The sequence below is a fragment of the Equus przewalskii genome, chromosome 7, assembly GCF_037783145.1.
Source record: "Equus przewalskii isolate Varuska chromosome 7, EquPr2, whole genome shotgun sequence".
Classification (NCBI taxonomy): domain Eukaryota; kingdom Metazoa; phylum Chordata; class Mammalia; order Perissodactyla; family Equidae; genus Equus; species Equus przewalskii.
In genome coordinates, this window is record NC_091837.1 from 3,593,961 (window position 1) to 3,621,780 (window position 27,820).

At 49.8% G+C, this 27,820-nt stretch overlaps 1 pseudogene; it reads right to left on the minus strand.

Annotated features, from left to right (window-relative positions):
* Nucleotides 1–1,553: 1,553 nt before the first annotated feature.
* On the minus strand, nt 1,554–26,646 carry LOC103543560 (cationic amino acid transporter 4-like; annotated as a pseudogene).
* Nucleotides 26,647–27,820: the final 1,174 nt, after the last annotated feature.

Consider the following 27,820-nt stretch of genomic DNA (forward strand, 5'->3'; position numbering starts at 1 on the left):
AACCTCTACAAGAAGCACTAGATCAGTGATCATCGGATGTCCGAGGCCGTCATTGGTTCTCCTTTCCCTGGGTCTGACGTTCCTGGGGGGCAGGAGCTGTCTTGCTCCCAACCGTGGCCGCCCAGTGCTGTGCTTGGTACAAAGTAGGTCAGCGCTCAGGTGGGTGTGCAGAGTGGACCCAAGCTGCTTTGTCCTAATGATGCTGTGGGGCTCCTGCATTGTGACCTGGTGTCCCAACCGGTGTCTCTCCAAGGCCTGGTCCCCATGGCCAGGCTCTGCCCCAGACTGGCCCGGGACAGTCTTCCCTGATGGTGGGCAGCGAGCAGACGGAGGAGACGTGTGTGTGAGAATCAAGCAGCTGACACATCTTCCCTCTCGCTCTGGGCTGGGGCTGGATTCACACTTTCCCTGTGCTCATTTCTCACCACACCCCTGGGGGCAGGTTTCTCATCATCTCCATTTAGGGAGGAGGGAACCCTTAGAAAGGTGGGGTGAGTGCGTTTTGTATATTATGTGCACACGCATGTCAGGGGAAGCTTGGCAACTGTTGTTTCCTGGGAAGATTTGTCCTTTATGCTGGAAATGCCATCCTTCCTTTTTAGCATCAAGAATGCTCCTTGATACAATCCACCAGCACCTTAGGTTCCTTGGCCCTGGTGATCGGTGTGTGCCCAGGGGTGTGTATTGTGGTCGATGATGGTCACGTGAACTGAAGGGGGACAAAGATTGGTACAAAGAACAGGTGCACAGCTTTTTAACAAATCCAAAATGTCTTTTTGTATTTGCTCACTCGTGGAAGGCACATTAAAGCCTGATGGATTTTAATAGACGTGTGCCCTGCACCATCACTGCAAAGTACTGAATTTCCCATGATCCTTGTTTGTCTGCTGGGTGTGCTGACCCGCATTTGTGTCTGTTGTCTGATAGAGCGTTTAGGGTTGGATTCAGGGTCAACAAAGAGCCCTTCACAAACACTGTGGATTCTTTTCAGTTCTATCCTAAGACATCTGTCACGTCTGGAATCCACTGCAACTATGAGGAGGAGAGTCCCTTCAGTGCCTGTGAAATGGAATCTTCAGGACTTTTTAGTTTTAAAACTGAGAATCTGCAAGATTCATTTCTTCATGATTCCAAAATATTTATTTCTTAATATTTTGGTTTTTCAACAACTGATGCTTTTGAAAGAGATATTGTTAATTGTCCTCTTTGCCTTCTGAGGTCATCCCTGGGGGTGGAGCAGTGATACGTGTGGGTCCACCTTCACATTCAGGGTCCAGATTCGTGTGACCTGAACTCTGACATTCTCTCCATTTGACGACTTACCCATGTCCCCTCCCCTGAGCGATGATGATGCCTTCCTGACATTTGTGAATATGTGTTTTTAAAACCTAGGTGCCTTTTTTTTTAATTGAAACATGGAAATCCTGGTGAACATTTCAGGATTTCCTGGTACCTAGAACATTAACTTGTAGAATTTCCCTGTGTTTCAATGCACTAGTTCGGGTCCTTTAAAGTGAGTGAACGAGGTTCTGTGCTCCCTTCTGGGGGTTACATTCTGTGTTGCCGATGCACAATGCTGTCTTTTATTCATTGTAACAGCTTTAGTGAGAAATGGTTCACATACAAGTCACACTTGAAGGCATGAAATTCAGGGTTTTTTAGTATATTCACAGAATTGTGCAACATCATTTAAAAACTTTAAAGAAATACAATTGACACACTAAAAGAAAAGAAAAGGTAGAATCTTATAAAATGCTCAATCAAAACCAGAGAGGGCAAAAAATAATTTAACAAGTCAAGACAAAATTGAAAGATCAAAAGCAACAGATACAGTTACAAGTATGGTAGATATTAATCCAACTACATCAATAATCATTTTAAATAGGAATGGTCTAAATGAGGCCAGTAAGAGACAGACTTCATCAGACCACATTAAAAAAAATAAGAATGAACTACATGCTGTCCACAAGAAACTCACTTTCATTGTAAAGACACAGCTGGGTTAGGAGTAAAGGGACAGAACAAGATTAAGTCGGGATAGCACACATCCAAGGAAAGCTAGAGGAGCTGTGTTAATTCCAGACAAAGCGGATTTCAGAACAAGGGAAATTCTCAGGGACAAAGAGGCACTCCATGATGTGAAAGGGGTCACTTCTCAAGAAAACAGCACACCCATCCTTCTGCCCCCTCATGTCACCTTGTCACCCTCACACATATGTGCACACAGCCACCGGGCCTGGAGGTGACGACCTATGACGCTGCCTGCTGGGCCCTCCTGGCCTGACTTCACTGGTCCCCAAGCCCTGTGCAACCACGTGGGGCTGGACCTGCCCACGCCCTGCCCCCCCCCCCTGCGCTCTCCCTGCCCTCGTTCTCTGCCTGGAGCTCCTTCCTGAGCCCTGGGAATCCAGCCTGAGGATCTCCCAGCAGGAAGTCTTCCCTGGTTCCCAGGGAGAGTGAGTGCCCATCTCTGGACCCCACAGCCCCAGGCCTGCCCCACCTCCCTCTCCCCCACTGCCAGTGTCTGTTTAGGGACCCTTCTGTCCCCATCCCCTCAGCAGGCAGGGAGCTTCTGAGAGGCAGGTCCCAGCTTGCTTGTCCCCTGTGTCCTCAGCAGTGACACAGGGCTGAGACCCAGGACTCAGGCTGGGGTGGATGGAGTCAGTGGATGAGTAAGATGAGGCCTGTGATGGCCAGGCCACCCAGGAGTGGGCAGAGCAGCCACTGGACTCTCTCCTGCCCCAGGACAGCTGCTCACTGGGGGGAGGCCTCAGGCCTGGAGGCCCGGAGCCTCCTCAGCTCTACGGGATCTGCTTCCACATCCTGGTCACTGGGCAGGTAGGGGTCAGGCCAGGACAGATGGGGGCTGGCAATGAGGGGCAGGAGGGGGCAACAGCCAGAGGCAGAGAGGCTCAGCCCAGGTCTCTCTCAGGCAGGGAAGTTCGGGCTCATCCCCACAACCCTCACTCTGGGCACCGGAGCGGCTCGGCTGGGTGTGGTGAGTCTGGCCATCATGGCTCCCTCTAGCTGCCGGGAAGCATGTGCCCCCTTAGTGACCCCCTGAGCCCCCTGGGGTGATACTGAGTCTTGGGGTGAGGGCTGGGCAGGTGGTGGGATGGCAGATTGGGGACCAGGCTGTGGGTCTGCCCTGCCTCTCCCAGATCACCCCCTTCTGTGACCTGCTGCTGTTGTACGTGGATGGAGAAGCCCATTTCTACTGGAGGACCAAGCATGAGGAGGGGCTGCGGGCCTGCCTGACCCTGGCTACACTTTGGAGGATGGTGGCTGGGGCCCTGACCTTCTGTCCTCATCTGCAGACAAAAGCCCTGAAGGGAACTGCCAACCCTGAGCAGACAGGCGGCTTCCCCACCTGCACACCCAGCTGCCCAGATGTCATAGAGGGGTCCCAGCACCTGTCCCCATTGCTGCTCCTGGTAACTGGACACCGTCACCAGGGTGGGCCTGGCACCCACTTGCTGGCCCATTCCTGAGGCCTGTAGCCTTTCTCTGCTGGTTGGGGGTTGAGGGTTGGGGGTTGGGGACTGGGAAGGGTCAGGGCCCCAACTTGGGGACTCATGGCTGAAGCCCCAGCAGGCCCAGGGCAGAGGTTGGGGGAGAATTCCACCCTTCAGCTCCTAGGCAGACTGTCCTTCCCTGAGCTCCAGCCTCGGCAGGTGCTGTCTGGGGACCACAGAAGCCACTTTCGTGTACAGACTGCAGGGAACAGATGCAGGGCCCTGACCCAGTGGGGCTCCTGCTGGGGCTGGGGCTGGAGATGCTCTCCCAGGCCTCGTCTCCAGTGTTCCCAGCAGCTCCCCGCTCTCCAGCTGTCCACCACACTGGCTGTGGTCACCTCCAGCCCTGCCTGGCTCCCAGCCCTCCTCCCCCTGCCGGCACCCCCTCACAGGGAGAGCCCCTGCCCTCTCAGCTGCTCTGCACTGGGGTCTGTGCAGCCAGAGTCCAAGGCCAGGGAGAAGGCAGCCTGACAAGAGGAGCTGTGGCAGCTGCTCTGTGCTGGGTTCCCAGGGCATGGCCCCTCCCAGCTCTGGGCCTCATCCATGGAGTGAGGAGTGTGGTTGGCAGATGCTCTGACCCCCTAGGACCACAGGCAAGGGCACTGGCACATCTTGGTCCCATACCTGCTCAGCTGATGAGCACCAGCCCCTTCCTGGTGGCAGCCCTTGGGCTGTGGAGGGCTGGGATGGGGGAGGGGGGAGGGGGGAGGGGCTGAATTGGTGGGCATGGGGTCCTTTGGGACCTTTTATATGTCTCCTTGGTGTCAATAGCCCAACTCCCTGGAACCTGTTCACCGGGATCCTGGGAACCATGGGGTGGGGAGACTGTATATTTGTACACATGTCACTGCTGCCCAAGGTTACAGCTGAGAATGTGTCTGGGCAGCTGCTCACCAAGCCTGAAGCAACTGCATGCATACCACGCTCTGACCCAGACCCCAGATGGAGCCCAGGGGCTGGAGAGAATGTCCCTCACAGAAGACTTGGAAGCCCCAGCAGGCTGGCCTGGTTCAGGCTCTGGAATCCCCCTGGGGGCCTGAGTCCTGCCTGCTGGAGAATTTCCCCATGTCCCAGGCCCATGGTAAGGAGGGGAGGGATGGGGCTGCAGGAGCCAAACCCTCTCTGGGTCCCAGGGAGGGGCAGGGTTTGGGGTACCCACCCCAGGGAGACAAGGGGCTGCCTCCTCAGGGGTCCCTGGTGGGCAGGGCTGTGATGGCAGCTTGCTGCTGGAGCAACATGGGCCAGGCTGGGGAGGGGAGGCCTGGGGCTCAGGCTGGGCAGCATCTGGTATCATCTGGCATCTGGAGCCTCAGCAAAGCCTTGGGGTCCCTGCTGCCTCTCACCCCAGGGCAGTGTCTGTGGGAAGCAGGTTCAGAAGGGCCGGGGTGAAAGGTCATGGCCCTGAGGCCTGGTTAATGGAGCGGGGTCACGTGTCCCTGGTTGTCCTTGGGGCCCAGAGAAAGTGATGTTGAGGCTGCAGATAGTGGAGGAGTAAAGCTGCCAAAGCCAGCGGCTTCCTGTGTGGTCCTCACAGGCAGGAACAGGTAGGGGGAGGCATCTATGATAGATGGAGCACGGCCTTGGGGGGGCCATGGGAGGTGCAGGGTGAGCCTAGGGACCCCCAAGCCTGGGGCCCCACCACCAGCAGGTGGGCTGAAGGTCCCTGGAGCAGGCCCAGGTGCTTGTGCACCCACCTGCCCACGTGTGTCCCATCCTGAGCCTTTGTCACAAAGCCCTGAGGGGGCAGCAGGGAGATAGGCCGCTGGAAGCTGTGGGCAGCCCTTGGCTGGGAAACAGCTGCTGCCTCAGTCTGCACGTGGGTGCAAACCCAGGGGACCATGTGTGCCATGTGGGCCTGTGCCTGAGAGATGCGTGTGCCTGGGCAGGGGGTCCTCTCCATCCGGGGCAGGCCTCAACATGCCCTGCTCTCTGGGAGCCCTGGGAAACTGAGGGAACCCGGGACTCCACTGCCCTTTCTAGGCGGCCTTCTTGGGAATCCAGGCTCCCAATCTGAATCCAGAATCTCTTGATCTGCCTCCAAGGGAACAAGAGAGGAGACTTGGAGGCACTTGGCCTATCCTTTCATTGACCTCTCTCTCTTTTTGGTGTGCGTAGCACCCCTCTGAGCTGGGCAGAGGGCACTGGCCTGAGGATGGGACCCTGGGACCAAGGCCTGGCTGTGTCCCTGACTCAAGACTGTCCCAGGGCTGGCACCTCCCCCTTACAGAACCTCTGCACCTTTGCTGTGGATTGGGGACAATTGTCTCATTCCCTGGGGCAGGTGAGGAGTCAGTGCCACAAAGAACTCCACAGTAGACATGGAAATGGGCCACATGGCTGGCTGAGCAGTTATTATTGTGGGTCCCTGGGACTCAAGCCTCTTCTCTGCCCGTGCTACCCCACCTGCCCAGGCAGCTGGAGTTGGTCATAAACTGGAAGGTACCGGGCAAAGAGTCCACTACACCAGCACTGGCCATGGCCCACTCCCAAACACTTGAAGCTCGGCACCTGGGCTAAGGTCCTGAGGTCTTGAGGACCCCCCAGCATGAGCAAACCAGCAACACTGAGCTGCCCTGGATAGAGGGGCTGCCTGCTCCTATGGCCTCTTGAGGAGGGCATTTGGGCTCTCAGTGGTCCTCATGGACTGGTGGGCTGCTCTGTGTGACTGGGCTCCTGGGCTGGTGCCTGGCTAGGGGGCTGCAGGGCTGGTACTGTCTCCTCCGGGCTGCTGCGTGGGACAAGTCAACGCTGGTCACTCCTGCTGGTTCTCCTTGCTGTGCCAGATGCCATAGCCAAAATACACTGTGAGTTCTGCAAAGTTGGCACAAACCTTAGGGGCAGGTCCCAGCACTGCCACCCTGCTTGCCCCCCTCCTGCAGCACCCTGGGGTCCCAGCCTGGCCCCCACCCACCCATCAGCAGCCAGATGGACAAGTGCAGCCAGGCCAGGTAGCTCAGGTGCAGCATGAGGAAGACGTTGAGGAGGATGCTCAGGGCGGGGGTCAGGGGCACCATGGGAACCTGAGGGGACAAGGACAGGGCTGGGCTGCAGGGAAGGGCTGCTGGCCCAGGGCCTGATTTCTCGGGAGTCCACAGAGCCTTCCTCTGCCTCTGGAGATTCCAGAGACAAGGGTCCCCCTGCCGTGAAGAGAGAGGGGTGTGGGGCACTGGCCTCCCCTGCCCTGCGGCCCTGGTGCATCCTGCCACGGCAGAGGAGGAAGGGGCGAAGGGAGCTGGCTGGGCTGAGCGTGGTGGGTGCTGGCTGGAGGAAGTACCTGAAAGGTGTCCTGCCGGCGCTGTTGCTGGTGGGCCCCCAGGACGAGGAGACTGAGCAGAAACCTGGCGGAGCTGAGCAGGAGCAGCAGGGTGTAGCCCCAGGGCAGGAGGTGCAGGGCTGAGTCCCCGAAGATCAGCACGCAGTCCAGGGTGATGGCCGAGGCCACCAGGACACCGAGGGCCCAAGCCACGGCGGCCCCAGGCCTGCACCCACCCAGGAAGCCGAGGTAGGGCCTCAGGGCTGGTTGCAGCTACCCGGGCTCAGGGGCTGAGGCCTGCTGTGTGTCCACAGGGCTGCCTGGGCCCTGAGAACTGGATGGAGGGGACTTTCAGAAGTGTAGCATGATAATGCTGGTGGCCACGAAGGTGTAGGTCAGCAGCGCACAGATGCAGCGGAACTGCACTAGTGCCTCAAGTTCGACCAGCAGTGCCAGGAAAGCCATGAGGACCCCAAACACCAGGATGCCCACCATGGGCACCTGCATCCGGGAGTGCACGTGGGCATACACCTGGAAGAAGAGCCCGTCGGCGGCCATGGAATACACCATGTGTGGCAGGGCAAGGAGGCAGCTGAGCAGGACAGTGTTCATGGCTGTGACAGAGGGTGGGAGAGGGTCAGCATGGTGGAGAGGGCCAACAGGCGCTGTTGCTGGGGGCCAGGCTGTGGGTGGACCCCTGGGATCATGGGCATGAGTTTCTCTGGGCTCTGAGAACGAGCGTGAGTGTATGTGGGTGCTGGATTGCTCCCCCTCACCACCCAGGAATGAGACAGCCCAGTTTAGGTGACAGGCCCACTGGAGAATCTGATGAGGGCTGAGTCCCTCTGCCTGGAAGGATCTGGAAACGCATGCCCAGAACTGACATTCTGTGTACAACTGGGAGGGGCGGTGAGTAGGTCCCTCCCACAAGCCGGGGTGGAGAGTCTAATCATTACACCTTCCTGGGCCCAGGATGCAACTGGGAGCACAGGCCCAGAGGAGATGTGTTCCCTGGAGGCTTAGGGCAGGGCCCCACCACCCTGTTGCCTCCCATCTTGCCCGGAAGTGCTCCTTACCGCAGATTGCACCAGCCACCATGATGAAGCCTGCCCAGCCCTCCTCCCCCTCCCCTCCTCCCCCTCCTCCTCCCCCTCCTCCTCCTCCCCCTCCTCCTCCTCCCCCTCCTTCTCCTTCTCCCCCTCCTCCCTCTCCTCCTCCTCCCCCTCCTCCTCCTCCTCCCCCTCCTCCTCCTCCTCCCCCTCCTCCTCCTCCTCCCCCTCCTCCTCCTCCTCCCCCTTCTCCTCCTCCCCCTCCTTCTGCCCCTCCTCCTCCTCCTCCCCCTCCTCCTCCCCCTCCCCCTCCTCCTCTCCCTCCTCCTCCTCCTCCTCCTCTTCCTCCCACCCCGCTGGTAGAAGGTGTCAGCGAGTGCCCAGTTAGGGTCCAGGCGGTACCATGCCACCATGAGGGTGAGGACTGTGGAGATGAGGATGTAGGCACTAGTCACCAGGCCATGCGAGATGGCGATGGCCATAGGCACTGCTCGCTTTGGGTTCTGGGCCTCTACACTTGAGGCAGCAATGACATCAAAGCCCGTAAAGGCGTAGAAGCAGGTGGCAGCCCCAGCCATGATGCCAGAGAAGCCAAAGGGTGCAAAGCCACCCTCCTCAGTGCTCAAGTTGTGCGGGCGGGCCAGGACAAACCCCAGGATGATGATGATGAAGAGAAAGATGGCCAGGTTGATGGCGGAGAAGATGTGGTTGAGCCAGGAAGAGATGTGGGCTCTGCAGGTGATGAATGCAGAAGCCAAAAGTGCGATGCCAGCAACCAAGAAGTCCGGGTACTGGGCCAGTAAAGGCACCTGCCAGATGCCCACATGGGTCTCAGTGAAGCTGCTGATTTGGTGGCTAAAGATGGCATCCACGTAGCTGCTGCAGGCACGGGCCACAGCAGCACCAACAATGAGACACTCAATGAATATGTTCCACCCAATGAGGAAGGCCCACAGCTCGCCCATGGACATGTAGGTGAACAGGTAGGCAGAGCCCCTGTGGGGTACAGGTACTGCCAACTCTGCATAGCATAGGGTTGCCAGCAGGGAGGCCACAGCAGCCACACAGAAGGACATGAGCACTGCAGGGCCAGCCATCTCCTTGGCCATGGTGCCTGTGAGCACGTAGAGGCCGAAGCCCACCATACCACCCACACCCAGCAGGGTCAGGTGCAGTGTGGTCAGGTGGCACCGTAGCGACGTCTCTGTGGGGGACTCCTCCAGTGTCTTCAGCCGGTTCAGCTTCTGGCAGAAACGCACTAGGCTGGCTGTGCTGCACAGCCTCCGGGCCATGGTGGGCAGCTGAGATGAGCCCCAAGCCAGATGCCAGCACCTATGAGAGTCAGAGGGGAGTGACAAGCTGCCCAGCCAGGTCTTGACCAGCCTTCAGTCCTTGCTCTGACCCTGCTCTGGGGACCCAAGCCTGGACCACGGGCAGCTTAAGGGCTGGATGAGGCAGGCTCAGGGCCTGGCAGCAGCGTGGGCAGGAGGCCACAGGGAAGTATGGCGATCCCTTTGGGCCACCTCCCAGGGAAGGAAGGGTGTGTTCAGGAATGGCTCTGAAGGTGGGGTGGGGGAGCCCCAGGGAGCGTGGCTAGGAAAAGTTTTAGTCTTCTGAGTTCTGAGAGCATAAGGGAAATGAGAGGCATCCCAGGAGCTGAGCCAGGCCTCCAGGACCCAGAAAAAGAACGACTCTGTGGCCCTGGGCTGTGCCCAGGTGGTGACTTGGCCTCAGACAGAGATGTTCATCTCCCAAACCTCCTCCCTGCTGGGCTGGAGTATCCGCCCACCGCACAGGGAGTGGGACTGCCCTGAGCCCTGTGTCTGAAGGCAAGGCTTGAACCTGCCCCTGTATCTGCACACATTGCTGGATTCAGCTCTGCTGTGCTCCATAGTCAGGCACCTGAGCCTTGGCCTCCTTTCTGTCCTGAGTCTGTCCCTGATTCACCTGCTATTGCCACCACTGCTCTTCACCCACCGCCACCACTGGCTGCCAGATCCAGCCCTGGGCCCTGTCTCATGGTCACACACGCACTCAGCCCGCACTGCCCACACCTCACACGGTCAAGACCAGAGTTCACCAGGTTCTGGGGAAGCCCTATGACTGTGCCCAGTTCAAAGATGAGGAAGCCCAAGACTCCAGGTAAGTGACTAGCCCAGGTCTCCAGGGTGGCCTTGGGAGGCAGGTGGAGGCTAAGGTCCAGGTCTGGGTGGGGTCTGGAGCCCACCCACTTTCCACTGCTGGAGAGGCCCTCCTTGATCCCTCATCCCAACACACGGACTCCACCAGCTGGGCAACATCCAGGCCCCTCGACCCTGGGAGGGGTGGGGGCTGCGGGAGTCAGGCAAGATGCTGGTAAGATGAGGGTCTGAATGTGGCTGAGAGGCCCTGGGCAGTCCCTGACCTCTGGCACAATGGGATGGCAGTAAGCCACCCTCACCCACTGACGAGGGAGTGCCCGGCTGTGGGAAGTGTTCTGTGAATTGGCAGAACTCGTGCTGGCTGTTCTGAGCTTCCAGCCACAGACAGTGTCCTGAAAGGAGACAAGTAGAGCCCTGGGGACCACCTCCAGCCCTCCAGCTTGGGGCACCCCTAGGGCCCCTCAGACCCCAATGGCCGCCTCTCCCAGCCCAGGAGCACCTGTCAAGACAGGAGGACCCAAATGATGGCTCCCTACTTGTGGATATCTGTAAGAGGTGTCATGGACTGAGCATCTGCTCCATGCCAGTCCCTGTATCATGGGGACACATCATGTGTCTCATCACGTGACCATCACAAACCCCCTCAGGCTTATTTATTCCTGGGGCTGAGGGGTCTCTGTTCTTCTGCTCTTCCTACTCCTTTGAAAGTGGAAAGGCTGGTGTGACAGGGTGTTCTTGTTTACAACAAAATGTGGACAATCCAGCCAAGCAAAGCAAAACCAAAACAGTCATCCTCTTCCCCCAAAACTCTCTCCATGTTGTCAGGTTTCTGTGTGGTTTGTGGGATAGGATGTTAGGGGCACCTGCAGCCTGTCTGGCTCAGTGGGCTGGTGACAGGGTGGTGGATTCCCAGGCAAGATGGTGCCACTTGGAGCACTCTGCCTTAGCCAGCCCTTTGCTCCCTTCTGGTATGTGGCTGACATTGTCTTGAGGAACTTCTCAGATGGTCTGCCACTTCCTGCAGGGGTGACCCCTCCCGCACCTCACTCCTGTGTGACCTAAACATAACTGAGCAGAGTTCCTTGTCCTGAAACACCTTCACAGAAACCCAGAAAAATGCATTTCCAACCAAGAGGCCTGGGCAGTTGTGTAACAGGAGTTCCCCCAAGGCCTGACCGACGGCCACCTGAGAGCTGGTGTGCAGGGTTTCAGAGCACTGACTTTTTATCCACCCAGAGAGGGGCTCTCACCACACCCCCTTCACTGGCACCAACATCCAAGGGGTACGTGTGGCCAAGCATGGTCGATGCAGTAAATGGTAAACTTTCAGGGATGTGGGTGTGTCAAGTGCTGGACCCCCACGAGCAAGGCAATTACATAGAGCAACACATGAAGACGCAGTGAAGAGAACGCGCCAAAAATACAAGATGAAGAGAGAACCCTTCCCACCTCATCCTACACTGCCAGGAGCACCCTGTCACCACACCCAGCAAAGACATCACAAGGAAACTATAGACCAACATCTTTTATGACTATAGATGCAGAATTGTTCAGTTGAATACCAGCAAATTAAATCCAGCAACATATAAAAAGGACCAAGGGGGATTTATCCCAGAAATGCAAGATTGATTTAAGACATGAGAATCAGTCAATGTAATGTGCCATACTAATGGAATAAAGGAGAAGAACCACATGATCATCTCAACAGACACAGAAAAAAACAGTCAACAAACCTGGAATAGAAGGGACCACCCTCAAAGACTGATGAAGACCATCCACAAAAAGCCCTTGGCTGCTGTGCTCAGTGGAGAGAGACTGAAAGTTTTCCCTTTGCTCAGGAACAACATCGGGAGGTCCTCTCTCCACTTGTATCCAACACTTTACTGGGGGCTCTGGCCATGGCAATTAGGTAAGAACATGAAATAAAAGGAATCCAGATTGGAAAGGGAGGAGTAAAACTATCTCTAGCCTCAGAGGACGTGATCTTATGTTAGAAAACCCTAAGAGGTCCACACAAAAAATATTAGAAGTAATAAACCAGTTCAGCAAATGTACTGGATACAAAATCAATATACAAAAATCAGGTGTATTTCTGTACACTAGCAATGAACTATCCAGAAACGAAATTAAGAAAACAACTCTGCTTACACGGCACCAAAAAGAATAAGTTTATGTATAAATATAGCAAGAATAAATTTACCAAAAGAAATGCAAGACTTCTACACTGAAAACTACTGAACACCATTGAAAAGAAGTAAAGACCTATGTGAGTGGAAAGACATCCCACATTCACAGACTGGAAAACTTAATTTGTCAAAATGGCAATACTCCCCAAATTGGTCTGCAGATTCTGTGCAGTCCCTATCAAAATCCCAACTCCCTGATTTGCAGCAATTATTAAGTTGATCCTGAAATTCGTATGGAGATACAAGGGGCCCAGAAGAGCCAGAACCATTTTGAAAAAGAACAAAGTTGGAGGGCTTACACATTCTGATTGCTAAACCAACTACAAAGCTACAGCAATCAAGACAGTGTGTTACAGAAATAAGGAATGGAATAGAATTAAGAGTCCAAAAATATGGACAATTAATTTTTAAAGTTTATGGCCAATTTGAATTTATGGCCAATTGATTTTTAAAAAATAGACTTTCTGTTAATTATCAAGAATAAAGTCAGGTAGGGGCCGGCCCGGTGGTGCAGCGGTTAAGTTTGCACGTTCTGCTTCTCGGCGGCCCGGAGTTCCCCAGTTTGGATCCTGGGTGCGGATATCGCCCGCTTGGCAAGCCATGCTGTGGTAGGCATTCCACATATAAAGTAGAGGAAGATGGGCACAAATGTTAGCTCAGGGCCAGTCTTCCTCAGCAAAAAGAGAGGATCGGCAGTACTTAGCTCAGGGCTAATTTTCCTCAAAACAAAACAAAACAAAACAAAAAAGAATAAATTCAGGTAGAGTTTCCATACACCCCAGGCCCTACACATACACAGCCTTCTCCACTGTCAACATCCCCCACTAGATTGGTACATTTGTTATAATTGATGGACCTCTATTGACACGTCATTATCATTAAAGTCCATAGTCTACATTAGGGCTCACTCTTGGTATAGGATGTTCCATGGGTTTGACAAATGTATAATGACGTGTGCACACTATTACAGTAAGCCCTAAAAATCCTCTGTGCTTCACCTACTCATCCCTCCTCCCCAGTAACCCCTGGCAACCGCTGATCTTCTCACTGTCTCCACAGTTTGGCCTTTCCAGAAGGTCATAGAGTTGTAATCAAATCATACAGTATGTAGCTTTTTCAGATTGGCTCCTTTCACTTAGTAATATGCACTTAAGTTTCTCCATGTCTTTTCATGGCTTGATAGCTCATTTCTTTTTAGTGCTCAATAATATTCCATTGTCTGGATGAACCACAATTATTTATCCATTCACCTACTGAAGGACATCCTGGTTGCTTCCAAGTTTTGGCAATTATGAATGAAGCTGCTGTAAACATCCATGTGCAGGTTTTTGTGTGGACAGAAGTTTCCAACTCATTTGGGTAAATGCAAGGAGTGTGGTTGCTGATTCATAGGATAAAACTATGTTCAGTTTTGTAAGAAACTTTCAAACTGTCTTCCAAACTTGCTGGGCCATATTGCATTGCCACCAGCAATGAATGAGTGTTCCTGTTGTTCTGCATCCTCAGCAACATTAAGTGTTGTCAGTGTACTGGATTTCCGCCATTCTAACAGGTGTGTACTGGCATCTCATTGTCGTTTTAATTTGAAATTCACTAATCATACAGGAAGTAGAGCATCTTTTATAGGCTTATTTCCCAACTGAATGTCTTCTTTGGTGGGCTGTCTGTTTAGATCTTTTGCCCATTTTTAATTGGGTTGTTGGTTTTCTTATTGTTGGTTTTTAAGGATTCTTTGTACATTTTGGATAATAATCCTTTATCAGCTTTGTATTGTACAAATATTTTCTCCTAGCCTATGCCTGATCTTTTTATTCTCTTTATGGCCAGTTGATGTTTGACAAGTGCCAAAACAATTCAATGGAGGAAAGAATAGTGTTTTCAACACACCGTGCTGCAATAATTGGATATCCACGTTCACAAGTGGGCAGTAAAAATGCTAAGTCATACTCTTACCTCACACCTCACACATACAAAAATTAACCCAAAATGGATGAAATACCTAAATCTAAGAGCTAAAACTATACACACACACCTTGGAGATATTGTGGGTTCAGTTCCAGACCACTGTAATAGAATGAAAGTCACAATAAAGTGAGTCTCACGAATTTTTTGGTTTTCCAGTACATATAAAAGTTATGTTTATACTATGCTCTAGTCTATTAAGTGTGCAATGGCCTTGTGTCTAAAAAACATGCATACATTAATTAAAGAATACCTCATTGCAAAAAAATGCTAACTATCCTCTGAGCCTTCAGTGAGTTGTAATCTTTATGCTGTTGGAGGGTGTTGCCTCCATGTTGATGGCTGCTGACTTATCACAGTGGTGGTTGCTGAAGGTTGGGTCGATTGCCACAATGTTTTAAAATAAGCCAACAATGAAGGTTGCCACCTCAATGGACTCTTCCTTTTGTAAATGATCTCTCTGTAGCATGCAATACCATCTGATAGCATTTTACCCAGACTAGAACTTCTTTCAAAATTGGAGTCAGGTCTCTCAAACACTGTCACTGCTTTATCAACTAAGTTTATGTAATATTCTAAATCTTTTATTGTCATTTCAACAATCTTCACCAGGAGTAGATTCCATCTCAAGAAAGTTCTTTCTTTGCTCATCCATAAGAAGCAACTCCTCATCTGTTAAAGTTTGATCATGAGATTGCAGCAATTGCATCTTCAGGCTCCACTTCTAATTCTAGTTCTCTTGCTCTTCCCACCACATCTGCAGTTACTTCCTCCACTGAAGTCTTGAACCCCTCAAAGTCATCCACGAGGGTTGGAATCCACTTCTTAGAAACTTCTGTTCATGTTGATATTTTGACCTCTTCCCATGTTCTTAATGGCATCTAGAATGGTGAATCCTTTCCAGAAGGTTTTCAATTTACTTTGCCCAGATCCATCAGAGGAATCGCCATCTATGGCAGCTATAGCCTTATGAAATGTATGTCTTAAATAATGAGACTTGAAAGTCAGAATTACTCCTTGATCCATGATCAAAATGACTGCCCAGAACTTGTAGAATGGATATTGTGTTAACAGGTATGAAATCAATATCAAACTCATTGTATCTCTCCACCAGAGCTCTTGGGTGATGAGGTGCATTGTCAATGAGTAGTATTTTGAAAGAAATCTTTTTTTCTGAGCAGTAGATCTCAACAATAGGCTGAAGATATTCAGTAAAGAGTGAGGGAAACAGATGTGCTGTCATCCAGGCTTTGTTGTTCCATTTATGGAGCACAGCAGAGTAGATTCAGCACCAATCTCAAGGGCCCTAGGATTTCCAGAATGGTAAATGGGCAATGGCTTCAACTTAAAGTCATCAGCTGTATTAGCCCCTAACAAGAGAGTCAGCCTGTCCTTTGAAGCTTTGAAGCCAGGCCTTGACTTCTCTTCTCTAGCTGTGAAAATCGTAGATGGCATCTTCTTCCAATGTTACTCTATTTCACCTATATTTAAAAATCTGTTGTTTAGAGTAACCGTCTTCATTAATGATCTCAGCTAGATCTTCTGGAGAACTAGCTTCAGCTTCTCCATCAGCACTTGCTGCTTCCTCTTGCACTTTCATGTTATGGAGATGGCTTCGTTCCTTAAACTTTATGAAACATCTTCTGCTAGCTTCAACCTTTTCTTCTGCAGTTTCCTCACATCTCAGCCTTCATAGACTTGAAGAGAGTTAGGGCCTGGCTCTGGATTAGGCTTTGGCTTAATGGAATGTCATGGCTGGTTGATTAGTGGGTGTGTGACAGAAGGCAACCCATGCTCTCGTGGAGACCAGAGACACTATTTTCACTACACCATCCTTACTGCTTGTGCAATGAAGCTCTTTACTCTCTCTGATTATTTTGGGGAGTGAACATTTTGGATCACGAGGGCCACATCATCTGTGCCCTCCCCAGGGATGCCGCCTGCATCCTTGTTAAAGATTTATTCTCAGCCTGGAAGGTTGCCTCCAGGTCCTTCCTTAAAAAGGCTCATTGGATTGAGTCACTAATGGAATAAATACACAAATGGAGATCCTACTCATCAATGGCCAGACGATGGCCTTTTGAATTGGAAAAACTTCTATATTCGAAAAATATTTTAGAAAGCTCTTATCACAAGCAGATGTCTTATGGATATTTGTGGGAAGATCAAATTGAAAAGAAAATTTTAAAAATATAATGACTGGCCTGAGGGAATCACTTAATAAAATGAAAGAACAGAAGTCCAACTTATAACAAAGATTAAAAAGCAAATTTAATGAAAATTCCCCTTCTCCTCCCACCTCTGCTCCCCTGTACCCCCAGCTCCCTGTCCCTGACCCTCTGGAAGATCTGGTGGGTCTCTGGGCCCCTGGTTTTAACTCCTCTTCTCAAGACTTAGCTCCTCAGCCACTCTCCTCAGATCCTAAAACCCCAACTCCTCCAGACAGCATCCAGCTACCCATCTTCACTGCCCTCTCTTTAGGAGACTCACAGGGGCCCTCAGGCCTCACCCCCAAGCTAGGGGCACACAGGTCACTGGTGTAAATGCTGAAGCCAGGAAGTGAATTCAGTGGAAGCAGCCAGGACAGGCAGGAAGGCTAGTTTGCTGCCCCTTCCAAGTCCTCCTGCTTTCCAGGGCTCTGTCATCAGGCTCTGCCGGCATCAGGCAGTCCATGCAGGGTTCACTGTGGATGTGCCCTGGACCTCCGCTGCAGACAGTTCATGTCCCCTGGACACAGCCCATCTATTAAATTATAAACCTCTCCTGCCTCCATGGTCAGAAGATCCCACTAAATTTAGAGAGGACTCAGAAAGGTTAATGGCTATTCATAACCCCACCCACGGAGATCGTGGCTGGCTGCTAAGGGGGTTCTTCCAGCCCAGGATTACACTGTAGTTATCAGACAGGCCAGGGGGCCCCCTCACAGGGGAAATAGAGCGCCAGACCCTCTCCCAGGCCCTCCTGAAAGTGATCAGGAAGGGGCTCTGCCTGAGGCTGATACTCAAGGATGAATAGGAGCCATTTTAGAGGTATTTCCTCCAAAAGTTAATGGGTCAAAAATTGAATTATGCACTCAGAATGAGGAACATCCAAAAGCCTTTGTTGAACACATTGTACAAACTTTTCAAAGACGCAGTGCATTGAACCTGGAAGTCCCAGAGCACAGGAATCTCTTAATTTCTGCTTTAGTAGGAAATTTTCTTCCTGACATAAAAAAATAAATTCCAAACAGTGTGGTTGTTTGGTTTGGGCAGCCAGTAAGTGTAATAATGGAGAGTGCTACACAGTTCTTTGAAAATAGCAGAAGAGTGAAAGAAAAAATGAGTTAAAGGCAACTCATCTCACTTTCCAACTTGAATCTCTAGAGAAGAAAACTGTAACTGAGAGTCACTGACGCCACTCAGAGGGCTCCCTATTCGCCTCCAGACACTTGCAGTTCTCGCAGGAAACCAGGGCATTGGGAAGAGATTGTGCTGCTCTTAAGAGGAGGAAAATTAAAAAAAATACCCCTGTTGGCCCCAGCACCCCCAGAAGGCTCGTATTTCTCCTCCTGAGGGGCATTTCCCCCTTAAATGATGGGGTCAGCTGATCCTCAGTCGCTCCCCTGAGTCACCATTAAACTTAAAATAGAGGATCGGGAACCAGATTTCTTAAGAGACACTGGTGTGACTTTCTCTACTCTCCCTTCAGAGGGTTTATGTTTACCCGTCCCCTCTGATTCTGTTCAAGCTGTTGGAGTCTCTGGGCAGCCTATTTCATGGCCCAGATCCCAGCCCACTGCAACATCTTCAGCCCCTTAGCACTCACCCTGCCTCTCTACTCTCCCACTGCTCACCAGGAAACATTTTAGTCAGAGATTTATTTTGTAAATTTTATGCCACTATAAATTGTAATGAGAAGGTATTTTTATTTCCCTGTTCTCAGACCAAACCCCAAGTCTCCTACTTTCCTTACTAGAGACTTATCTGATTTAAATTCTTCTGAAGAGGAGGAATCTTTAAATGACGTCCCCATTAGTCTTTGGACTACACATGCAAATGAAGAGGAATTGTTACTGAGTGCAGAACCCGTGCACATTACTTGGAAGAAGAATCAACCGTTTCCATCATAACCCAATACCCACTCTCCAGAGATGCAGAGAGAAGAATTGAAAATATAACAGACCCCCTTCTGCAACAGGCTGGACTAGTTCTTACTTCTTTCCCCTGTAATCCTCCAATCTGACCAGTGAAAAAAGAAGGTGAATTTGACTCAGACGGGAACCAAATCCATAGAAGCCCTCAGAGCCATAGAGTCCTGTATTCCTCAGCATCCTTGGCCCCTCATCCAGCTGTCATTCTGAGCTCAGCTCCTGCTGGTGCAGCCTGGGTGACAAGAGTTGACCTTGCTCAGCTCTCTTGTCAATCCCACTGCAGCCTGACTCACAAGTTCGTTCTGCATTTACATTTAAAGGGAGGCCATTCATGTGGACTCGCCTTCCTCAGGGATATTGTGAGTCCCTCTCATATTTTCCCCAATCCTGCAGCCCACCTGGATTCTGTAGCCTTCACTCAAGGCTCCGCTCCTGTTCAGTATGTGGATGACCTTCTACTCTGTAATCAGAGTAAACAGGGAGCCCTTACAGATCCCTCACTCTCCTCAAGGCACGAGCTGCTCGAGGCCATAAAGCCTCCAGACCTGAACCTCAGTGGGTGCAGATGACTGGGACCTACTCAGGACAGGAGCCATGTCAAGGCTTTCAACAGCTCACCCCAAATGCCTTGAGTCCATTTTTTCCACCCCTCTCCCCACAATGAAGAAACAGCTCCGTAAGCATCTAGGGGCAGCTGGTTACTGCCCCAGTGGATTCCTGATTCCGCAGCCCTTGATAACCCTCTGTGTGCTCTTCTCCCAGACATCACCCCACAGCCTATTTCCCGGCCTTCAGATCCATGAAACTCCTGTGAAGCCTTAAAATTACCTTTGTCCATACCCCTGGTTCTCTACTTACCTGCTTTTGACAAACCTTTTCATCTACACTGCCATGAAAATAATGGAATAGCTGCACACATTCTAGGACAGTCTTTGCCCCTCAGATGTGTCCTATAGCATATTTCTCATGCCAACTAGACCCTGTGGCATCAGGTATGCCCCATGCTTACCTGTGGTGGCCACAGCTGCCACCCTGACTGACAAAGCCAGTACTCTAATGTTAGGCTTTCCCAGTCATCTCTGTGTTCCCCAGGCTGTGTCTGCTCTTTTCCAAGTTCACAGGACACACCTCTCTACAGGGCACAGACACCGATGAGCAGGCTCTTTTGATTAACCCTTCCTTCATCTTACATCCTGTAATACCTTGAATCCAGCTACCTTATTACCCCTCCCTGATGATGGAGAGCCCCACTCCATCCCATGTGATTGCCTTGCAACATAGAAATGGTCTCAAAGCCGCAAGAGGATCCCTTAGACATCCCTTTAGACAACCCAGACTTACTTCCGTTTTGTGACGGCTCCTGTACATGGAGTTTCCGGGGAAACATAATAACTGGTTATGCCACAATTTCCCCACCTGAAATGCTTGAAGCTTGCTCCTTGCCCACTGTAAAATCACCCACGCTGCTGGATCATAGCTCTCACTAGAGCCTGCACATGAGCAAAAGGGAAAACTGCCACTCTGTACACGGACTCCACATACGCTTTTGGAGTCTGCCATGCTGTGCCCACAGTTTGGAAATCCCCTGGAATCTTTCTTTTTCCTTCTTCTTCTCCCCCAGTACATAGTTGTGTACTCTAGTTATAGGTCCTTCTAGTTGTGGCATGTGGGGCACTGCTTCAGCATGGCCTGAAGAGCAGTGCCACATCCTCGCCCAGGATCCAAACTGGTGAACCACTGGACCACTGAAGCAGAGAATGTGAACTAAAACGTGGGGCCAGACCAGGAAATCCCCTGGATTCTTAACTTCTACTGGAACTTCTATAGCTAATGGACACTTAATTCTGTTACAAGCTCTTTACCTCCCATCTCAAATTTCCATTTCCCCATCCAATTTTTAAACCTGACTTTATCACTGACTGATATTAATTTTCAGGCAAATTTGCCAGAATCTGAAAAAGAGAATTGGATACAAAGGGTACCAAACAATGATCACATGGGTTAGACACTGGGCCAAGGAACTTCCTGTAGCTTCTTTTCCTTTGACTTTTTGTCTTGCACTTATCTCCCACCAAATGGGACATATGTGCAGATGGGGGATAGTCAAGGAACTAAAAGACAATTGGTATTCCCTGGCAGCCACAAAATTTCTGACCCCATTATTTCCCAGTGCATGACTTGCAAGTCTCACCAAGATTCTGGGGAAAATCAGTGTACCCCAGGAAGTCCTCCCAGCCCCACACTGCCTTGTGTGGCACTCCAAATGGACTTTACAGCCTTGCCCCAGCTTTAGGCTGTTCTCACTGTTTGGTGATCGTCTGCGTGGTTAGTGGATGCACTGAGTGCTATCCGACTAGATGTGCAGAGGCCACAACAGTGGGACAGAAACTAACAACTGCGGTTGTTCCTTGTTCTGGCGTTCTTTTATGGATTGAAGCAGAGCGAGGAGCTCATTTTACTGTAGAGATAAACCACTTGCTTGAAGAAACTCTGGGGCACTCATTAAAATTTCATTACCCACATCATCCTCAATCATCAGGGCAAGTGGAACATAAAAATCTAGACATCGAAAGGACTTTAGGAAAGGTCTGTTAAGAAACTGGACTCAAATGGCCAGAAGCTCAGCCCTTGGCCCTTGTAAAGATCCAGAATAATCCAAGTAGGAGACGTGGATTGACTTCTTTTGGATGCCCGATGCCTACTGGCATCTCTAATGCTTCCCTTCCTGGATTAGGTGAATATTATGGGAACTCAAGTGAAAAATTTGAAACTTGACAAGCTGTAGACAAAATTTAGCTAGTCTACTTGAAGTATATGATCAACAGGTAAAAGAGGCGTGGCCCCCACCTTGTGACAACACTTACCATCCCTTTGGACCAGGACATCAGGTTTACATCAAGGTCTTTAGAAGAAAAAATGCACCGTCACCTCACTGGGAAGGGCCTTATGAAGTCCTACTGATCACCTACACTGCCATCAAAATAAAGGAAAAATCTTCCTGGATGCTTGCAAACCACATCAAAACAGACCCAGAACTTCACTTTCAGGACAACTGGGAGACAGTCTCCACAGGTGACCTTAAACTAAGGGTTTCCAGGGCCAATACCCAGGCCCCAGAAGCAGCCAGCCTCATCAAATAGACAGCTTTTCCCAAGACCATGGGTCAAGAAACATACTTTTCATCTATTTTCCCCACTTGCTTTTAAAGTTCCCTACACACATACACACACCAATACTTTTCCTATTAATATATTAATATATATTAATTAATATATATTCCTTTTAATCATTTATTAGAAAACTGACTGGAGAGTGCTGGTCTCTATCTGTCCACTTCCCCTCTCTAAGTTTCCACTATGGACTCTTTTCTAAGCTGTGTCTTGCTCTCACCAACCCTCTTTTTCTCTTCAGGTTGAGCACAAACCAAACTCCCCCTTATGCCAGTTTATCAACCCATGGCCATGCTAACTAATCAATCTGACAACTGATTATGTCAATAGATAGATAGTACAGAATAACCTGAACTGGGCTCTATTCCATATAAATGCCTGGTGGACTAAGTACAGGAGATGGATAAATGACAGGGTATGGTGCCCAGGACAAAGAAAACATCACTCTGCCTCTTCTCCTGGTGAGTCTTGTGGGCTCCAGAAAACCTCTAGAGCAGCTCCAGGACTGTCCCTTGCCTGGATTAAGACAATAGGTGAAAGGTGTTCCCTTTGCATTGAAAGTAAACATGACATTGTACCTTACCTGAGTGACATAGTAGGGAAATATTGCAATCAAACTCTGCGGTTTGAGTCCACAGGTGGCATCTTGCAACCTCTCAAGGAAATTGCAAGTGACTCTAACACTACTCCCTTTGGCGCAAACATTTGCCCAAGAACCAAATGTTCTGGATGGCTTATGAGCCACCCTTGTCCAATTTGGGGTATTGCGGGTGCCCACATGGTTAAGCTGCCCAATACCACAAACTACATATGAGTGGATCCAAACTCTGGACTCACTTGGTCAGGTGGCAGGACCAGCCTTTATGGCTGCCTGAATCAGACTGCAGGCCTCCTGTACCAGCTATTCTGCATCTGTTCTGCTCCCCCAGATTGACAGGAGCACATGGAAAATGGAGATGTTTACGCACTAACAGTGCCAGTGGCAAAGGTCATGGAACACTCCAGACTCTGGGAACTACTGGCACAGTTCTAACTTTGTATACAAACCACACTGGCCTTTTTATTTCACGTGGCAACAAAGTTCATATATAGTTCCCAGCTGACTGGTCAGGACAAAGTGGACTTGAACACCTGGCCCTTCTGCCTCCAGATACTCCACCCTAAATGCCAGCCACATTGCAAACTTGGGCTCCTTTTTTCATAAGATTGTGCCACATGAATGTGCCAATTGAGAAGTCACAGAGAATCTGCTTGTGTATCACAACTTCAAGTTCTTTTCAGCATCAAGGGTCTTATTCCCCAGCTTTGGAGTTTACAAGTTGGTAAAGGTGGTCTTAAATCTCTCCATGATAGTGGAACAAGAGTTCAGCAACACTCTGGCAGATCAGAATTGGCTGCCCCAAAATGTGTATCTTTGGCTTGATTATTTTTAAGGACAAAAGACTCTGAAAGAAATTTTGACCTCCTCCCTAACTGCCTAAAAGAATTTAAGATAGAAGGCCTGTCCCCTGCAAAAGCCATGTCCATATATAACTCTGGGTGTAATAGACTGGGAGGATCCTTGTTAAGTCCATTTTTATCAAAGTTCTCTCTCTCCCTCTCTCTCTCACCCTCTCTCACTCTCATCACACTGTCTATAGATGGCCCAGTAAACATTTATCAAACATTTGCTTTTCTATCTCCATGTAAATTGCCTTCCTCCCCTTTAAAGTTCCAAACCACGACCCCCAACACGCTCCTTTGTCCTAAGGTTGTTACAGGCTCTTAACATCAACCCTGATATCAGTTCCCCCACATTGAACCCAGCGTATACAGGGTTAAAACTAAAACTCACCACCCCCTTCCCTGCTTCTCTAGCTCCACTCACATGTAAACATCTGTCTCTTTAAACTTTGACTCTTTGAGCCTTACAACTAAATGGGAGTTACAAACTGTTAAAAGCCAAGGTGGCCTGGAGTTGGAGGCACACTAAAGTTTAGCTAATCATATGTCCTTGAAGTTTGCCAGGAAAGCCGCTGTCTCAAGAACATCAAGGAGCGGAGGCCTCCTAGACCCCAACTCCTTGACTCCTGGCGCTGGAACCCGCCTCAAAGAGGAAGACAAGACAATGGCAAAGGATGCCCACCTGCCATCCTCCTATCTCACCATCCCCCTGCCTCGCTGCAAGCAGCCTCTCAAGGCCAAACGCAGGCTGGTGGGAAAATGCCAAACTGCACAAGCTACATGCACCGCCTCCCCTACCCGAAACCCCAAATAAAACTCCCTACCCGTTCCTCATCGGGGAGCTAGCAATTTTTGAGGCCTAAGCCCTTGCTTTGCTCCCTGTGCTTGGCATAGTAAAAACCTTTCCTCTTTCACTCAAGACTCTGTTCTCATTATTTGGATTGGCACTGGGTTCAGAGACCGAACTTTCAGTTACAAGGTGAAGATGGTATTTAAGGTAGTGGCTTCTGCCATTTTGGTGAGTTATTCAGGTTTGCTGGGTTTCTCCTACGTATACATGTTTTTAAACTTTGATTTTCCTTGGTTATTCTGTCTCCTGTCAATTTAATTCTTAGACCAGCCAGAAATGCCTAGAGGGTAGAGGAATAGTTTTTCTTCCCCTACACCAACATGCAAACTTTGAACATACTCCAGTAAGAGGTTAACAGCCTAGCCTCTGTGGGTCTCCAAAATTGACCTACTCTGGACACACCAACTGCCAACAAGGAGGAGCTTGTGCAAGTGTCAGTTAAAAACGTTGCTTTTATGTGAACCAAACAGGGCAAGTGGTATCTGATGAGGATTTTTAGGCTGCTTAATTTTAAAATGGCTTATGATGAGGATTTTGAGGCTGGTTAGTTTTAAAACTACAGATGAGATTCAGGCTCCAAGGAGTGGAATTTGTTTGCCCCTTTGTTGGGAAACATTTACATTTCTAAGGGAAACCTCTATCTGTGAAGATGCCTCCCTCTCTGTGCCAGGAAGAGGGGGGGATGGTCTTATCTCTAGAGGCTCTTGGTCAATGCCAGAGGCAAGAACTTAAGTTGGTTGCTGTCTGGCAATCTCATGTAACTGGTTTAGGGTGGTGGTGTCTAACCTTTCTAACCTTTACTTAATCCGATTTGATTCTTGTCTAAAAGTCATGGGATCACCCAATGACCAGACCCCACCCGCACTGATACCATTTTAACTTTTTTTCATGTTCTTTCCTTTGTCTTGTAAAGAGATGAATCATATACCTATGCCTTATAAAATTAGCCCTAACCCTCAACTCGGGGCAGCAGCAGGAGCTCTGACTGCCCGTGGGTCCTGTCCCCACGCACCAGCTCTGCCTGCCCATGGGTCCTGTCCCCATGCCAGCGGGGGCAGCAGCAGCGGCTCTGCCTGCCCATGGGCTCTGTCCCCATGCCAGCGGGGGCAGCAGAAGCGGCGGCAGCAGAAGCTCTGACTGCCCATGGGTCCTGTCCCCATGCTATTCCACACTATTTTCTAAATAAAAGAGCACTACTGCCAGATCTTGAGAGTCTAAGAAATCTTTCTTTCGACTCCTCGGCTCACCGACCCCGCATCATTTCCTAACTTCCATCTATAAAGAGAAGATTCACATTTTCCATCAGATGAATGAAGCTCATCCATTTCATTGGACTGACTTATTCCCAGGATCAGGAACTGGTTTAATGGTGTGTGAGCTCCCATCCCTTCCTATCTGCTTGTTCATCCTCATTCTAATCCATGTTCTTTTCTCCCTTTGCTCATTTCTTACCACCCGGCTACTAGCTCATTTTCTCTCTGCACAGTCACCAGCTCAGCTTTTAATATGTGAATCTTCCAGGGAAGCTTCAGAGGAGGGAACTGATACATTCAGGCCAGGCCACCCCAAGATGTTCCACTCTAGTATGTGGGTCATTTCAAGCTGAAGACAATCAATACTCAGAAGACTCTTGAAGAATATTTGACCTTCCCCCAAATTACCAAAAAGACTTTAAGATAAAAGGACCTGTTCTGGGAAGGAAATTTTATCATAGATAATTCTGGGTGTGGTTGGCAGGAAGGCATCTAGCAAGGGCCATTTTATCAAAAGATCTCTTTTGAGAGGCTGGCCCCGTGGCCGAGTGGTTAAGTCCGTGCGCTCTGCTGCAGGCGGCCCAGTGTTTCGTTGGTTCGAATCCTGGGCACAGACATGGCACTGCTCATCAAACCACGCTGAGGCAGCGTCCCACATGCTACAACTAGAAGGACCCACAACGAAGAATATACAACTATGTACTGGAGGGCTTTGGGGAGAAAAAGGAAAAAATAAAATCTTTTAAAAAAAAATCTCTTTTGGGTCCCATTGTCTATAGATGGGACAACACAAACATTTGTTTACCAAATATGAACTCTTTTCATCTTCCTGTGACTTGCCTTCTCCCCTTTTGAAGTCTCAGGTCTCTATTTCCCTCTCTTTAGTCCAGAAGGACATATGCACCTCATTTTGCCTGACTGTCTTTGGAATTTTTCCCACTTATTTGAATTCCCTGTGTACACATATTAAACTTTGATTTGCTCCTCCTAACAGACCTTGTATCATTTTTTTTTTTTTTGGAAGATTAGCCCCGAGCTCACATCTGCCACCAATCCTCCTCTTTTTGCTGAGGAAGACTGGCCCTGAGCTAACATCCATGCCCCTCTTCCTCTACCTTATTTGTGAGACACCTACCACAGCATGGCTTTGCCAAGTGGTGCCATGTCCGCACCTGGGATCCGAACCGGCGCAACCCAGGCCGCCAAAGTGAAACGTGCGCAATTAACTGCTGCGCCACAGGGCCGGCCCCCCTTATATCATTTTTAATTCTTGCCCAGCCATAAGAACCAGAAGGGGAAAGGAATTCTCCCTCTTCCTTACATTGCCAATTTATAAAAAATGCAATATCTGCAAAGTGCAATAACATGAGGTATGCCTATAATACTCATGGTGACTTTGTCAAATTACCATTTGCCAAATTACCCCGGGAGTATTGGATGTGAGCCTGGGTTCAACAAAAGACCACCAAGGAGTTGAAATAGAGAAGTTTGTTACTCACAGGTCCTGGAGAAGATGCACAGCACACCTCGATGGGCCACACTGGGAGGTTAAGGCAGAGGGCAGGCAGAGAGCAGGGCAGGACCTGGGGCGTATGCCTTTATTGGGGTTCAGAGGTGGAGTGTTTTGGGGTTCCTGCCTAAGTCTGCATCGGTCAATTCAAGCCAAAAAGAACAAATTTTTGGTAAGCTTCTTGGGGTCTTATCTAAGGGGCGCACAGGGCCAAGGCCCTGGGAGGTGGGGAGAATGCTTCTCACAAGGGCAGTTGCAGGAATCATATCAGGAACTGACATGTACTTGTGACTCTGCCGGTGGTTATCTAGGGTGCACACTCTTGGGAGGGGCTAGTGTCACTTCAAGGCCCATGCAGACTTCTTGGCCACACAAAATGGATGCCGAGGCAGCAATGCTATGGAGTAGGTTAGCTAAACTCCCAACAAACTCTCAGAAGAAATCAGTACTAAATCTTCATGACTGCAGATTAGGCAAGTGTTTCCTTCTTTCCTTTTTTATGTTTATTGAGGTAACATTGGTTTATAACATTGTATGGGAATCACGGGTGCAGCATTAGACTTCAGCATCTGTATACACTACAGGGTGTGCAACACAGAAAGTGTAGTTTCCATCCATCACCATATAATTGACCCCCTTCACCCATTTTGCCCTCCTCCTGACCACTGTGGCAGCATCCAAACTTCATAAACAGTATGTAACTATATAATAACTCACACTAACCTCTGTGTTCTCCTTTCATAAAAGTTGGTTTTGAGGCTTCTCTTATTGGTCTTTGCACAGCATGAAATTGTTGGGGAGGAAGACATCTCCTCTACCCACTCTAGGTCTTTCTGGCTGGGCTACGAATTCAATTCACATGAGGCAGAATAATAGGAGAAAATTAAACAAAGCTTTATAACATGTATACATGAGAGAGGCTCAGGAAAACTGAGGACCTCACCAAAATGGTGGAAGCTCTCACCTTAAATATCACCCTCAGCTAAAGGCAAAGGAGGATGTTGGGGTGGGGGGAGTCAGTTATGGGAGGTTACTGGAAAAGCACAGTAAACAGGGGTAAGGTTATATGCAGATTCAAGTCCTTGCCTTCTGTATTGATAAGAGTTTCTAGAGATAAGTTCCCCCTCCCTTCTTCCTGGTACAGAGAGGGAGACACCTTTACAGATGGAGATTTTCTTTACAAATGTAAATGTCTCATACAAAGGGTAACTTCTACTTTTCAGAGTTTCTCTCATATCTGCAGCTTTTAAAAGTTACCAGCCCAAAATAATGCTCTTGCTAAAGAGACATATCTTGGGGTGGCCAATTCCAGTCCCCCACAAAATCAACCTGCTCAAAAAAAATTTTTTACAGGTG